Source organism: Terrapene carolina, unplaced genomic scaffold (genome assembly GCF_002925995.2).
Source record: "Terrapene carolina triunguis isolate 2854851 unplaced genomic scaffold, T_m_triunguis-2.0 Scaffold42, whole genome shotgun sequence".
Taxonomy (NCBI): domain Eukaryota; kingdom Metazoa; phylum Chordata; order Testudines; family Emydidae; genus Terrapene; species Terrapene triunguis.
Window position 1 is genome coordinate 59,102,794 of NW_020664393.1, and position 13,643 is coordinate 59,116,436.

Here is a 13,643-nt window from a genome sequence, read left to right on the forward strand (position 1 = left end):
TTTTCAAATAGTTTCTTTGGCTTTTTTCAATTTAATCTTATAGGTGCATTTAGTGTTCCTGAAAGTACTACTAGTTAGGGATCAGGCATCGTGGTAGCTTCCCAATGGCTTTGCTAATACAGGTCAAGCCTGACTTGGATGCTAACTGCTATCCCAGACTTTGTACACTCCTGAGCAAAGACTGCCAACCTTGTTCAGTGAAGTGTTGGTTCGTTATATGGGCAAGTGTCTAACAAACTAGAATGAAAAGCCTCGTTCACAAATGAAATCATTCATCAGGACACAACCCTACAGCTGGTTTTCAGAGACAAAAAGCTACCAGTATTGCAGTATTTACTGTGGTGGTTTTTAATGCAGGCACAACTTTTCTTGTGACTTTCTCATCCCAGAGGACACAAACAACTTAGTCATTCATTCAGCACAGTTGCATCATGTATGCTGATCACATTGAAATATGGAGGTGCACCAACTTTGTGAATAAACATATTTAAATTATAAATAGTCTTTTTGTGAAAAAACAGTAAAACCTGTCACTTGTGCTTCCAAAAAAAAAAAGTTCTCTTTTAAAAAAAAAAAAAAAAAAATCCCACACTTTCCTGGCAGGCAGCAAAAGGAAGGGTATGTAGTGTGATGCCAAGGGAAAATTATTGGGAAGGGAAAAAAATACTGTTCACCCTGAAATGATTATATAGAAATTGGAAATGCGTGAGTGAGCTTTGTGACTAATAGCATAATGAATACCAAAAGAATTACTAATGATTGGGTCCTTATTCTTTAAAAATTTTTCCTAAGCTTTCTATGGAAGAAACTCGCTAATTTAGTAACTGTCAATATAGCCAACAACTTGACTAACTTTTAACTGTCCTGTCCTTTCAGCAAAAGCAAATGTGAGAGATTATTACTAATATGATGAGGCAAATTCAGAAGCAAGTCTGTGAACCACAGTGTAAGTCACCTGTAATGTGGTATAATGCTACCTGTAACACACAAAGCATTTTACAAGAGGTAATCATAAATTATAGGTTAAAATAGACCACTCCCCATGTTAACTTGCATCTTTCTTAACATCTCCTGATTAGGTACTTTTCCTGTTACATCCTTGTCTTCCAGTTCCTTGACTTTTGAGTTAAACCAATATAGACTCATTGGTTGAAATCCTGACTATTGAAGTCAATGAGAGTTTTTCTATTGACTTCCATAGGATCAGGATTTGGACCAAAATTCAGGGGATGTGTAAGTTTGATTATGTTGGTAAATGGGTGTGAATATAAGGGACAAATTCTGCTATGAGCTATACCAGAGTAAATCCTTAGTAACTCCAGTTAAATGACTTATGCCAGTGTAACAGCACAAAAATTTGACTCTTAAGAGTCTAAATTGGTATACCTGACATTCAGAGTGGGCAGGAAGAAGGTGTTGGTTACACCAGCTTATACTTCTCTAAATTCATGTAGACTTGCTTCTGAATTTGGCTTAGTGTGGCCTTGGTAGAGCAACGGACCACAACTTCCTGACACAAGTGTTTCCTTAGCACAACATTTATCGCCTGGGGAAAAAATTGATCTTGATATAGTATCTTATGGAAAGTAGTAGGTTAATTGACAATCTATTTCTGCTCATGATATTGTTTCTCTCTTCCACAAACAAGTTGGTCCAGTAAAAGATATCTCCCTGCCAACATTCTGGGGTGCAGTTCGGACTACTGAGGGGTTGTCACTGCCTGCCCTATAATCCTGGGTGCCTGAAATGAGGAGGGAAGTGTGACCCTAAACACACTGATCTTCACACCCTACATGCTATTATAATAATCTTTGAACAAAATATGCCTTGTGAGGTATCATTTGAAAAACTAAACTCACTGATCATTAATATTCTTGTATGATGTATGTATGTTGTGTGTGTTAAGAATTATGGATATATGCTGTAATTATGAGTAAAGTGTGTTTAAACCAGGCATGTCAGAGGGATTTGTTAAACAGGTCTATCCTAAACAAAAGAATGTAGGTTTACCTTAATTTACATATAAACAGTAAATAGGGCCATCAAACTAGCAATGGGGGGGGGGGGGTAATTGCAGGAAACAGAACAATTTGCTGTTTAGCAAACACCAGCAAGGGAAGAAAGAGTGTGGAGCTTCCTTCACCACCAGACTCCAGGTTACCTCCCTCACAGCTTGAATTAACTTTACTTTGAAGGGCAACCTTCAGAAGAATCAAAGGTTTGCTGGTTTATAAAAGAAAGGGGCAGAAAACCCCAAGTTCTCTCTTTCACCTAAGAAAACAGAGGAACCATCACTTTGGGCTTCTGGAGGAGATCCTGACAGGGTGGAGGATCAGCCATTTTGCTGGAAGACTGGGTGAGAAAAGCCATCATGAACAAAGCCTGTACCTTGCTAGACTGTTTTGTGTGTTTTTCCTTTATTTGCTTGTAACAGCCTCTGATTTTATTTCTTTTACTTGGCATCACTTAACCTATATCCTATGATCAATAAATGTTTATATATATAATCAGAGCTATGTTTGTGGGAAGGGTGTATTTACCCCAGTTAAGTTAATAAGTTGTGTTGGGGTTTTGTCTCTTTAAAAGAGCAAATGAACCTTATTTTCTTCTTCAAGTAGTGCCCCTCTGATAGGTGCTCCACTGTAGTCATGCTTGTGTCCCTGCGCTGCTGATCAGAGAACTTTGGTAGCAGTGTCTGTTAGGCCTGCACATGTTCTGTCCCTCTAGTCAGCACACGTGGGCTAACCCCCTCAGTTATTTCTCAACTGCCCCGGCTAGAGACAGAGTTATTCGCAGTCCATTAGGATCATTGTTCTCTATTTGCATGTCTATAGTTAGCCTCTTAGTATAGTGTAGTCGTAGTTTGTTCTTTACCCCTTTTTTCTCTTAAATAATAATAGCAAAAAAAACCCTTTATTTTCTTTTTCCACTTTTTTTTCTTCCTCGTTGGGAACTCTTCCCCCAGCGTGGTATGCCTGGTTCACCGGGCTTCAAGAAGTGCCTCTCTTGCAAGGAGGCAATCCCGATTGCAGACAAGCACTCCCAGTACATTTGCTGCTTTGGGGAAGGCCACATCCAGCAGAAGTGTGGTCTCTGCCAGCAACTCATCACATAAGGCCACCATCACATAAGGACAGAGATCTCAGAAGAGTATCTTCATGGAGGTGGCTCTCAGATCCTGCGCCACGAGTCACCTAGCAGACGGGAGTATTTCCTACAGCCCTCTACATCTAAAGGCAGTGGGGTCAAAGAAAGAAGCTGTTGACCCCTCTCGCAGAGCGGGAAGTCCTCACAGTATTGCCCAGTATCTTTGGCACTGTCAGCACAGAGACCATTCCAGTCCAGTATCCATGGCTCACAGAAACCAACAGCAGAGCCGTCCCTTGGGTAGGGCAAATGGGGGCGACCACTCCAGGCCCTGTACTTTGGGGGGCTCCGCAGGCCAATGCTATTGGCCGGTGCGGTCAGTCCCACGAGAGACGAATCCGTCACTTCCGTTCCAGGCCCTGTGCTTTGGAAGGCCCTACGGGCTGGTGTGATTGGCCAGTGCGATCAATCCCGGAAAAGATGAAACCGCCACTTCTGCCCCGGGGCCCACACCCCTCTAGGGATGGCCCTGGCAGCCGGTATTGTTGATGTGCCCACAGACCAGATGGGCACTGGCACTATGTCATCGGCACTGGGGGACAGGAGTAAGCATTCCACTAAAAAGATACTCCTGGTACACGAGTCTACATCAGTACCATCATTGATGCCTCATCTGGCCCCAGAGCAACCAATCTGGGCAAGATCCCCATCCACCCCGGCACTGCCTTTGGCACTGAGCTGGTCAGTATCGTCAGAATTCTGCCACTGAGGGATCTCTGCATATTGGACGTGCTGGAGTCTCCACTTCTTGGTACCAGGACCTTCACACCGAGCCTCCAGCTAGCACGGGAATCATCACCGCCACCATGACATGCTCCTCCGCTCTCTAGCAAGGGTTCAGACAGTGAACCAGAGGAGGTGGCATCACAGTCTCAGGCGCCCTACGGTGCTCAGTATCCACATAGCCCTAAAGTATATCCTCAGATGCCTCTCCACTGCCATCCTAATATGGCCACCGCCGGGCACCACCACCAGGCTCTATGCCACAACACCCCAGTGGCCATATTGGGACCCTTTGGTGACATATCGCCAGCATGCCTCTTGGGTTTCAAGCCTTGCCTGAGAACCCTTGAGACACACCCCTTCAGCCACAGCCTCCAGAGCTTTGGAGCCTCCAGAAGACATACTGGACAAGTTTGTCAAGGCTCAAAAATTAAATATGGTCACTTTATAAACGAACATTCCAGAATTGGAACAGGGAGACTGGTTTTCCACCCTCGACCTTCAGGACACCCATTTTCATATCTCAGTCCTACTGACTCACAGATGATTTCTCATATTTGCTCTGGGATAAGACCACTACCAATGCAGGGCGCTCCTGTAAAGGTGCGGGACTCACCCCTGCGGTGTCTCCTGCTGGTCGTCTCAGAGAATTAGCTCTTTCAGCCTCCGGAGCACCCTCTGCAGGCCGGTGTCCCACTTGTCGCTGGCCCCATGTCCCTCCCCGACCCCGGTGTCCCTTTACTCTGGGGCTGCCTCCTGGCAATACCCCCACCAGTCTCTATGGGTCTCCCCTCTCTGGGAACCCCCAACCCTCTAATCCCCACCTTGCCTCAGTCCGGGCTACTGCCAGTCATCACCAAGCCCCCACTCTCTGGGGCAGACTGCAGTGTAAAAGCCACTCATCACAGGCAAGGGGGTTCAGACCTCCTGCCTTCTACCTCCCAGTACCTCTATGGGCCTTGGACCAGGCCCTGCAGCCTGGGGAGTTGCCAGCCTGGAGCTCCCCTGCTCCTCTGGTCTTTCCCCAGCCCTGCTTCACTCCAGTACCCTTTAGGACTCAGGCAGCTAGGTCCATCTCCCTCCTCAGCTAGAGGGAGACTCTGCTAGCTCCTGGCTCACTGGCCTCTTATAGGGCCAGCTGTGGCCTGACTGGGGCGTGGCCCAGCTGCAGCTGCTTACCCAATCAGCCTAGTAGCTGCTTTCTCCCAGCCACAGCCCTCCCTAGGGCTACTTTTAACCCCCCCCCCAGGGCAGGAGCAGGTGATCACCCCGCTACACCCCACCGCCCCGGGCAGGAGCGGGTGATCACCCCGCTACAGCTCCCCTTCAGGCTATCCTCGTCCTCAAGAGTATTTTCAAAGGTTCTTTCAGTGGTGGCCACCCATGCTCCCAAGGGATCATGATTTACCTTTATCTGGATGGTTGGTTGCCTCATCAGAGGTCTCTCCAATAGGCTGACTAAAGCTGCAATGCACTTGTTTACAGAACTGGGCCTACAGATCAACACCCAAAAATCAACCCTTACTCTGGTACAGCACCTGGAATTCATAGGCGCGGACCTCGACTCACTATGGCCAGAGCTCTCCTACCTCACTACAGACTCCTTTCTGGCTACACTCTCGGAGACTATTCAAAACAGCCCACAAATATCAGCCAGACACTGCCTACAACTCTTGGGGCACATGGCAATGGGTATAGCCATACCACCACATGCCAGGCTTCATGTATGGTGCCTCCAGATGTGGTTCAGCACAGTTTACAGACCAAACAGGGACAGACTAGACAAACCCATGTTGCTACTCACCAGGATCAAGAACTCATTAGACTGGTGGAAAGACCCAGCCAAAGTTTACAAAGGAACCCCCTTTTTGCACCCCCCCGCATTGTTGCTTCTCACCACTAATTCATCACTTATAGGGTGGTGGGGGGGCACATCTAAACGGTCTTACAACACAGAGCAAATGGTCACCCACGGAGATATCCCTTCACATCAACATACTCAAGCTAAGGGCAGTCAGGAATGCCTGGGCCTACTTCCTCCCAGTGATGGAAAGGATCACACGAGAGTCCCGACAGACAACGTAGCCTGCATGTTTTACATAAATCGACAAGGGGGAGCTTGGTCACCCTCCCTCTGCGCAGAAGTGATGAAACTGTGGAACTGATGTATCTTCCACAATGTCATACTGCCAGCAGCCTACCTCCTGGGCACACACTGTCAATAGCAGACCGTCTCAGTCACAAATTCCCACATGACCACGAGTGGGAGCTAGACCCAGTAGTACTTCACGATTTGTTCAGGTGGTTGGGGATGCTGACCACAAACTTGTTCACTACTTACCTAAACAAGAAATTTCCACACTATGGCTCCAGAGCAGGGATTGGACAGCACTCTCTAGGCGACGCTCTCCTTATCCCGTGGGGCAGGGACCTTCTCCATGCCTTTCCTCCTTTTCCTCTACTGTCGAAAGTCCTGTTGAAAATAAAAAGAGAAGTAGCACATGTCATGCTGATTGCTCCTACTTGGCCAAGACAGACATGGTACTCTTACCTATCACAGCTTGCGATGTGCCAGCCAATTTCTCTCCAGTCCACTCTATACCTCCTCTCACAGAACAGATGACACATCTTACATCCCAACCTGGCTCCTTCATGGTTCTGACACCTAGAGACTCCTATTCAAAGGAGATACAAGAGGTATTGCTACACAGTAGGAAATCCTCGACACGCAGCACTTACCTGCAAAAATGGCCCAGGTTCTATATTTGGTGTACCTCCCAACAGATCTCCCCTACACCTGTGGTTCTCCTTGACATATTAGTCCCGATCTTTTTAGGGTAAGTACATAATCTATCTCTTAGCTCTCTGAGTCCACTTGGTGGTTACAACAGCCTCCCAAAAGCTAGTAGAGGGATATTCAGTGCTGTCACACCCAACCACTAAAAAGGTATGTCTACACTACAAAATTAGGTCAATTTTATAGAAGTTGATTTTTAGAAATCGATTTTATACAGTAGATTGCATATGTCCACAGTAAGCGCATTAAGTCGACAGAGTGCGTCCTCACTACTGTGGCTAGCATCGACTTACAGAGCGGTGCACTGTGGGTAGCTATGCCACAGTTCCCGCAGTCTCCGCCGTCCATTAGAATTCTGGGTTAAGCTCCCAATGCCTGATGGGGCAAAAACATTGTCGCGGGTGGTTTTGGGTACATGTCGTCAGACGCCCCTCCCTCCATGAAAGCAACAGCAGACAATCATTTCACGCCTTTTTTCCTGGGTTACCTGTGCAGACACCATATCACAGCAAGCATGGAGCCCGCTCAGCTCACCATCTCCGCTGCTGTTGTGAGCATTGTAAACACCTTGAGCATTATCCTGGAATATATGCAGAACCAGGCTAAGAGACGCCAGCACGAGGAGGATTTTGATGAGGACATGGATACAGATGTTCCTGAAAGCACGGGCTGTGGCAATTGGGACATCATAGCAGCACTGGGGCTGGTTGATACAGTGGAACGCCGATTCTGGGCCAGGCAAACAAGCACAGACTGGTGGGACCGCATAGTGTTGCAGGTATGGGATGATTCACAGTGGCTGCGAAACTTTCGCATGCGTAAGTCCACTTTCCTGGAACTCTGGGAGTTGCTTTCCCCCACCCTGAAGTGCAGGAATACCAAGATGAGAGCTGCCCTGATAGTTGAGAAGCGAGTGGCGATAGCCCAGTGGAAGCTTGCAACACCTGACTGCTACCAGTCAGTCGGGAATCAATTTGGAGTGGGCAAGTCTACTGTGGGGGTTGCTGTGATCCAAGTAGCCAATGCAATCATTGATGTTCTGTTATCAAGGGTAGTGACTCTGGGAAATGTGCAGGTCATACTGGATGGCTTTGCTGCAGTGGGGTTCCCTAACTGTGGTGGGGCGATAGACGGAATGCATATCCCCATCTTGGCACCAGACCACCTTGCCAGCCAGTACATAAACCGCAAGGGGTACTTCTCAATGGTGCTGCACGCACTGGTGGATCACAAGGGACGTTTCATCGACATCAACGTGGGATGGCTGGGAAAGGTGCATGACGCATGCATATTTAGGCTGTTTGAGCAGCTGCAAGAAGAGACTTACTTCCCAGACCAGAAAATTACCGTTGGGGATGTTGAAATGCCAATAGCTATCCTTGGGGACCCGCCTACCCCTTGCTCCCATGGCTCATGAAGCCTTACACAGGAAGCCTGGACAGTAGTAAGGAGCAGTTCAACTATAGGCTGAGCAAGTGCAGAATAGTGGTAGAATGTGCCTTTGGACGTTTAAAAGCTCGCTGGCGCTGTTTGCTAAGTAGGTCAGACCTCAGCGCAAACAACATTCCCATTGTTATTGCTGCTTGCTGTGTGCTCCATAATATCTGTGAGAGTAAGGGGGAGATGTTTATGGCGGGGTGGGAGGTTGAGGCAAATCGCCTGGTGTGCGATTTTGAGCTCCCAGACACCAGGGCGATTAGAAGAGCACAACAAAGTGCACTGTGAATCAGAGAGGCTTTGAAAGCCAGTTTCATGACTGGCCAAGCTTCGGTGTGACAGTTGTGTGTGTTTCTCCTTGATACAAACCTGCCCCCTTTGTTGATTTTAATTCCCTGTAAGCCAACCACCCTCCCTCCTTCGAAATAAAGTAACTATTGTTTTGAAACCATGCATTCTTTCTTTATTAATTAAAAAAAAAATTAGATAACGGACAAGGTAGCCCGGGTGGGGTGAGGGAGGAGGGAAGGACAAGGCCATATTGTTTATTGTAGCCACACTAAAAATCAAACTGTTTGAATGACAGCCTTCTGTTGCTTGGACCATCCTCTGGAGTGGAGTGGCTGGGTGCCAGGAGCCTCCCCCCCCCGCGTTCTTGGGTGTCTGGGTGAGGCAGATCTGGAACTTGGGGAGGAGGGCATGCGGCTATACAGTAGATGCAGCGGGGGTCTGTGCTCTTGTTGGCTTTCCTGCAGCTCCAATAGACGCTTCATCATGTCCGTTTGCTCCCCCAACAGACGCTTCATCATATCTGTTTGCTCCCCTATTAGCCTCAGCATCATGTCCTGCCTCCGCTCTTTGCGCTCACTTAATTCTTTCCTGGCCTCTGCCACTGAATACCTCCATGCATTAAGCTGTGCCCTATCAGTGTGGGAGGACTGCATCAGCTCGGAAAACATGTCATCGCAAGTGAATTTTTTTCACCTTCTAATCTGCGATAACCTCAGGGATGGAGATGATAGGGGGAGTGTAGAAACATTTGCACCCGGGGGGAGATAAAAAGGGAGAATAAAATTTAAGACGATACATTTCTGAGAACAAAAGGGAGACTCTTTCTTTCACAGAGAATGAAGCAATTCACAGCAGACAACACGTGCTTTAGGTACAAGGTCGCATTTTGCCTTTTATATTGAGCGCCTGCTGGTATGGTGACATCACACACGGCTGGGCAACAGAATTCGCTTTCCAGTCAGCCATGGTAAGCCAAAGGCTATGCAGGTTTGGCTTCTAAAGCCTTCATAACGTGAAAATGTTTTCAAGCTGCAGAACTCTCCTTTCCCAGAGCAAGCAATGTGTTGGGTTTCACATTTAAAAGGAGGGGCTGTGGTTTTCAGGTGGATGTGCAGCACACACCTACCCCCACCCCACCGCCTGGCTATTCTCTACGATGATCCCTTCTCCCCTCCCCCTGCTGCGTGGCTATTCTCCGGGATGATCCCTTCACCACTCCCACCCACCGCGTGGCTATTCTCTGGGATGATCCCTTTTAGCCAAGCGCAAACAGCCCAGCATGAACGGGGTCCTTTTATTGTTCCCTTACAAAAATTCCCCTATTTCAATCAGGTGACCATGAATGATATCACTCTACTGAGGCTAACACAGAAAGATATAGACCGAATGTTGCTTGAATGTGACCAAAACCCAGGACCACTCGTTGCCATGCTTTGTGCTGCAATGATTCCAGAATACTTGCTACTGGCTTGACGTGGTAAAGTGTCTTACCGTGGAGGATGAAATAAGGCAGCCTTCCCCAGAAACCTTCTGCAAAGGCTTTTAGAGTACCTCCAGGAGAGCTTCATGGAGATGTCCCTGGAGGATTCCCGCTCCATCCCCAGACATGTGAACAGACCTTTCCAGTAGCTGTACTGGCCGCGAATGCATCCCCGTTCTTCAGGGCAAATCAAACAAACACTATTGCTTTTAAACACCCTTGCCTGCTGCGCATTCTCCTCCTCCTCCTCCTCTTCCTCATCTGCAAAATCCTTCTCCCTGTTGTGTGAGACTCCCCCCTTGCAGGTGTCCACGGACAGTGGTGGGATAGTGGTGGGGTCCCCACCTAGAATACCATGCAGCTGGTCATAGAAGCAGCATGTATAGGGCTCTGACCCGGAGCAACCATTTGCCTGAGCTCCTTAACTTTCACGCAACACTGCTGTGTGTCCCTGTTGTAGCCTCTGTCCAATATGCCCTGTGAGATTTTGGCAAATATATTTGCATTTCTTCTTTTTGATCAGAGTTCAGCCTGCACAGATGCTTCTCCCCATACAGCAATCAGATCCAGTGTTTCCCGTTCGCTCCATGCTGGAGCTCGTTTTCTGGGGGGACTGCATGGTCACCAGTGCTGCCGCCACACTGACCAAACAGGAAATGCAATTCAAAAGTTCCTGGGGCTTTTCCTGTGTACCTGGCTAGTGCATCGGAGTTCAAAGTGCTGTCCAGAGCGGTCACAATGGAGCACTCTGGGATAGCTCCCGGAGGCCAATACCGTCGATTTGCATCCGCACTACCCCAAATTTGACCCAGCAAGGTCGATTTTAGCGCTACTCCCCTCGCCGGGGAAGAGTACAGAAGTTGATTTTAAGAGCCCTTTAGGTCGACGGAACGGGGTTGGTTGTGTGGACGCAGTCATTTTTAAATCGACCTAGTGCGGCTAAATTCGACCTAACGCCGTAGTGTAGACCAGGCCTCAGGGATATAGTAAATCTTTTCCCACAACCCTGACTGCCTATCCCCTTGTAGGACCTAAACCTGGTACTGAAAGATTTGACTAGGCCCCCCTTTGAACCTATGGCCACCTGTTCGCTTACATACCTCTCAATGAAAACAACCTTCCTGATAGGGATTACTTTGTCTAGGAGAAATAGCAGCTCTGATGGCATATCCGCCTGACACAGTATTCTTTTGGGACAAGGTTATGCTCAGGATGCTTCCAGAATTCATCCTGAAGGTAACCTCCCCGTTTCACATGAACCAATTGATTCATCTTCCAATATTCTATCCCATGCCTCACCGAGACAACAGGGAGGCTATATTGCACACCCTAGCTATCAAGAGACCCCCTAGCCTTCTACCTGGATAGGACGAAGGATTTCAGGAAGTCGCCAAGACTTTTCCTCTCCATTGTGGAAAGATCCAAAGACTCAGCAATATCAGCCCAAGGGCTCTCCAAGTGGATCTCCAACTACATCAGACAATGTTACCAAGTTAGCAATCTGACCCCTCAAGATACTATTCATACACACTCCACAAGATCAATCTCCTCATCTTTCGCCACCTTCAAGAATGTCCCTGCCCCAGAGATCTGTAGAGTGGTGACATGGGCGTCAGTCCACACTTTCACACAACACTATGCCATCACTGGGGACTCCACCTATGATGCCATCTTTAACTCCACAATGCTGTCATCTGTAACTGACCCAACTCCAAAGTCCCAGCCCTCCGAGAGGGATACTGCTCGGGAATCACTTAAAGTGAAGCACCCATAGGTAGGCCCTTACCAAATTCATGACCATGAAAAATACGTCACGGACCATGAAATCTGGTCTCCTCCCATGAAATCTGGTCTTTTGTATGCTTTTACCCTATACTATACAGATTTAATGGGGGAGAACAGGATTTCTCAAATTGAGGGTCCTGACCCAAAAGAGAGTTGCCGGGGGTTTGTGGTATTACCACCCTTACTTCTGCGTTGCCTTCAGAGCTGGGTGGCCAGAGAACGGCAGCTGTTGGCCAGGTGCCCAGCTCTGAAGGCAGCAACCTGCCAGCAGCAGAGTGGAAGTAAGAGTGGGAATACCATACCATGCCACCCTTACTTCTGCACTGCTGCTGGCGGCGGCTCTGCCTTCAGAGCTGGGATCCTGGCCAGAAGCCACCATTCTCCAGCTGCCCAGCTTTGAAGGCAGCTCCACCGCCAGGAGCAGCGCAGAAGTAAAGGTAGCACAACCTCCCCTACAATAATTTTGCGACCCACCCCCACAACTCCTTTTTGGGTCAGCACCCCTACAAATAATGAAATTTACAGTTTTTAAAATCCTATGAACCAGAGCCTAGGCTGATGGACTATGCAGCTCCACCTGAGTGAAGGCTGGAGGAGGCACTAGGGCTGCCGGGAGGCAGCCAGGGCAAGAAAAGGCAGCAGGTCCAACCCCCTTGCCAGTGATTAGGGGCCATTTCAGACTGCAGTTTGCCACTGAGAGAAGTGGCTAGATGACAACTGGCAGTAGCCACTGAGGCAAGGTGGGTTGAGGTTCCCCTGGGAGGGGAGACCCAGAGTGTGGGGACACTGCCGTGGGGCAGCACCCCAAGGTAAGGGGCATCGTGGTCCGGGAGGGACGTGGGGCCTGAATGGTGGAGATAAAGTGACTGCAGAGGGGCAGGTAAGGGCAGGGGAGAAATCGGCCAGAGGAGGGCGCTTCTGAGCTGGGTGAGCTAATTCCCGGTCTGACGAGCAGGAGGCACCGTGGCGGTGAGTGCCCCGTCCTGTTACAGTGCTCCACAACCAACTCTCCTCCCCTCTACTTGTCAATGACTCTGCGGTAGAGAAGGAACTAAAGAGGGTTAGCCTGTGCGCGCTGACTGCCCTCATGGCGGGGCACGAGGAGAAACAGTGCATGTGTGGGCCTAACGGACACTGCTACCGAAATTCTTCCATCAGTAGTGCAGGGATGCAGACACACCAACAGTGGAGCCCGCATAGGGGGACACACCTCGAAGAACCATCATTACTGCACAAGGTGAGTAACTTCATTTCTCTGAATGGAAATGACTGGACACTTCAGGGCACACAGTTTGGGGAAATTCAGGACTGGGAGTGTGTTGGGGTCACCTTGCTGGTTGTAACCCAGGCAGGTAGAAGCCAGCATGGAGCTGTAGACAGGCAGCTGGGGTCAGAGTTGGTGAAGCAGGGCTCGCTGCATAGCACACAGACACAGAGTATAACATGTATGCTTGTTGCTGACTGTAAGCGTCCCAGGCAGAGAGCTACAATAGCAAAGCATTGTGAGGCACTCAAGGTAAGAAGTGACAACCTCTCACTGGTCTGGATTGCACCCCAAAGGGTTAACACTTTCCCAGCCTTCTCCCCTTTGTATCGTGGGACCAGCATGGCTATTAAACCACTGCAAACATTAAACGCATTTCTCAAGTAGGAGTTGGCAACATACTAAGTACAAAAATAAAACTTCAGCCAGACTTACAATACATCACAAGGTGTTTATCTTCATCTGATTAGGTTAGCAAAATACGTACTGCAGAGCAAGCATACAAAGAGGGAAATGGTATTTTGATCATTGCTTCACTTTTTGGCATCCCAACAGAGCAGTCACTTATGGGAAAGCCATGATACTTAGTGTGAGATACAGGGTTTTGCAGATAGTGGAATTACACTAGGAATAAGTTTGGACCTACAGTATCTCCAAATGTTACTATAAAACATGTACATTTAGTTTTGACATATAAATGTTTGATTCTTCATGGTCTC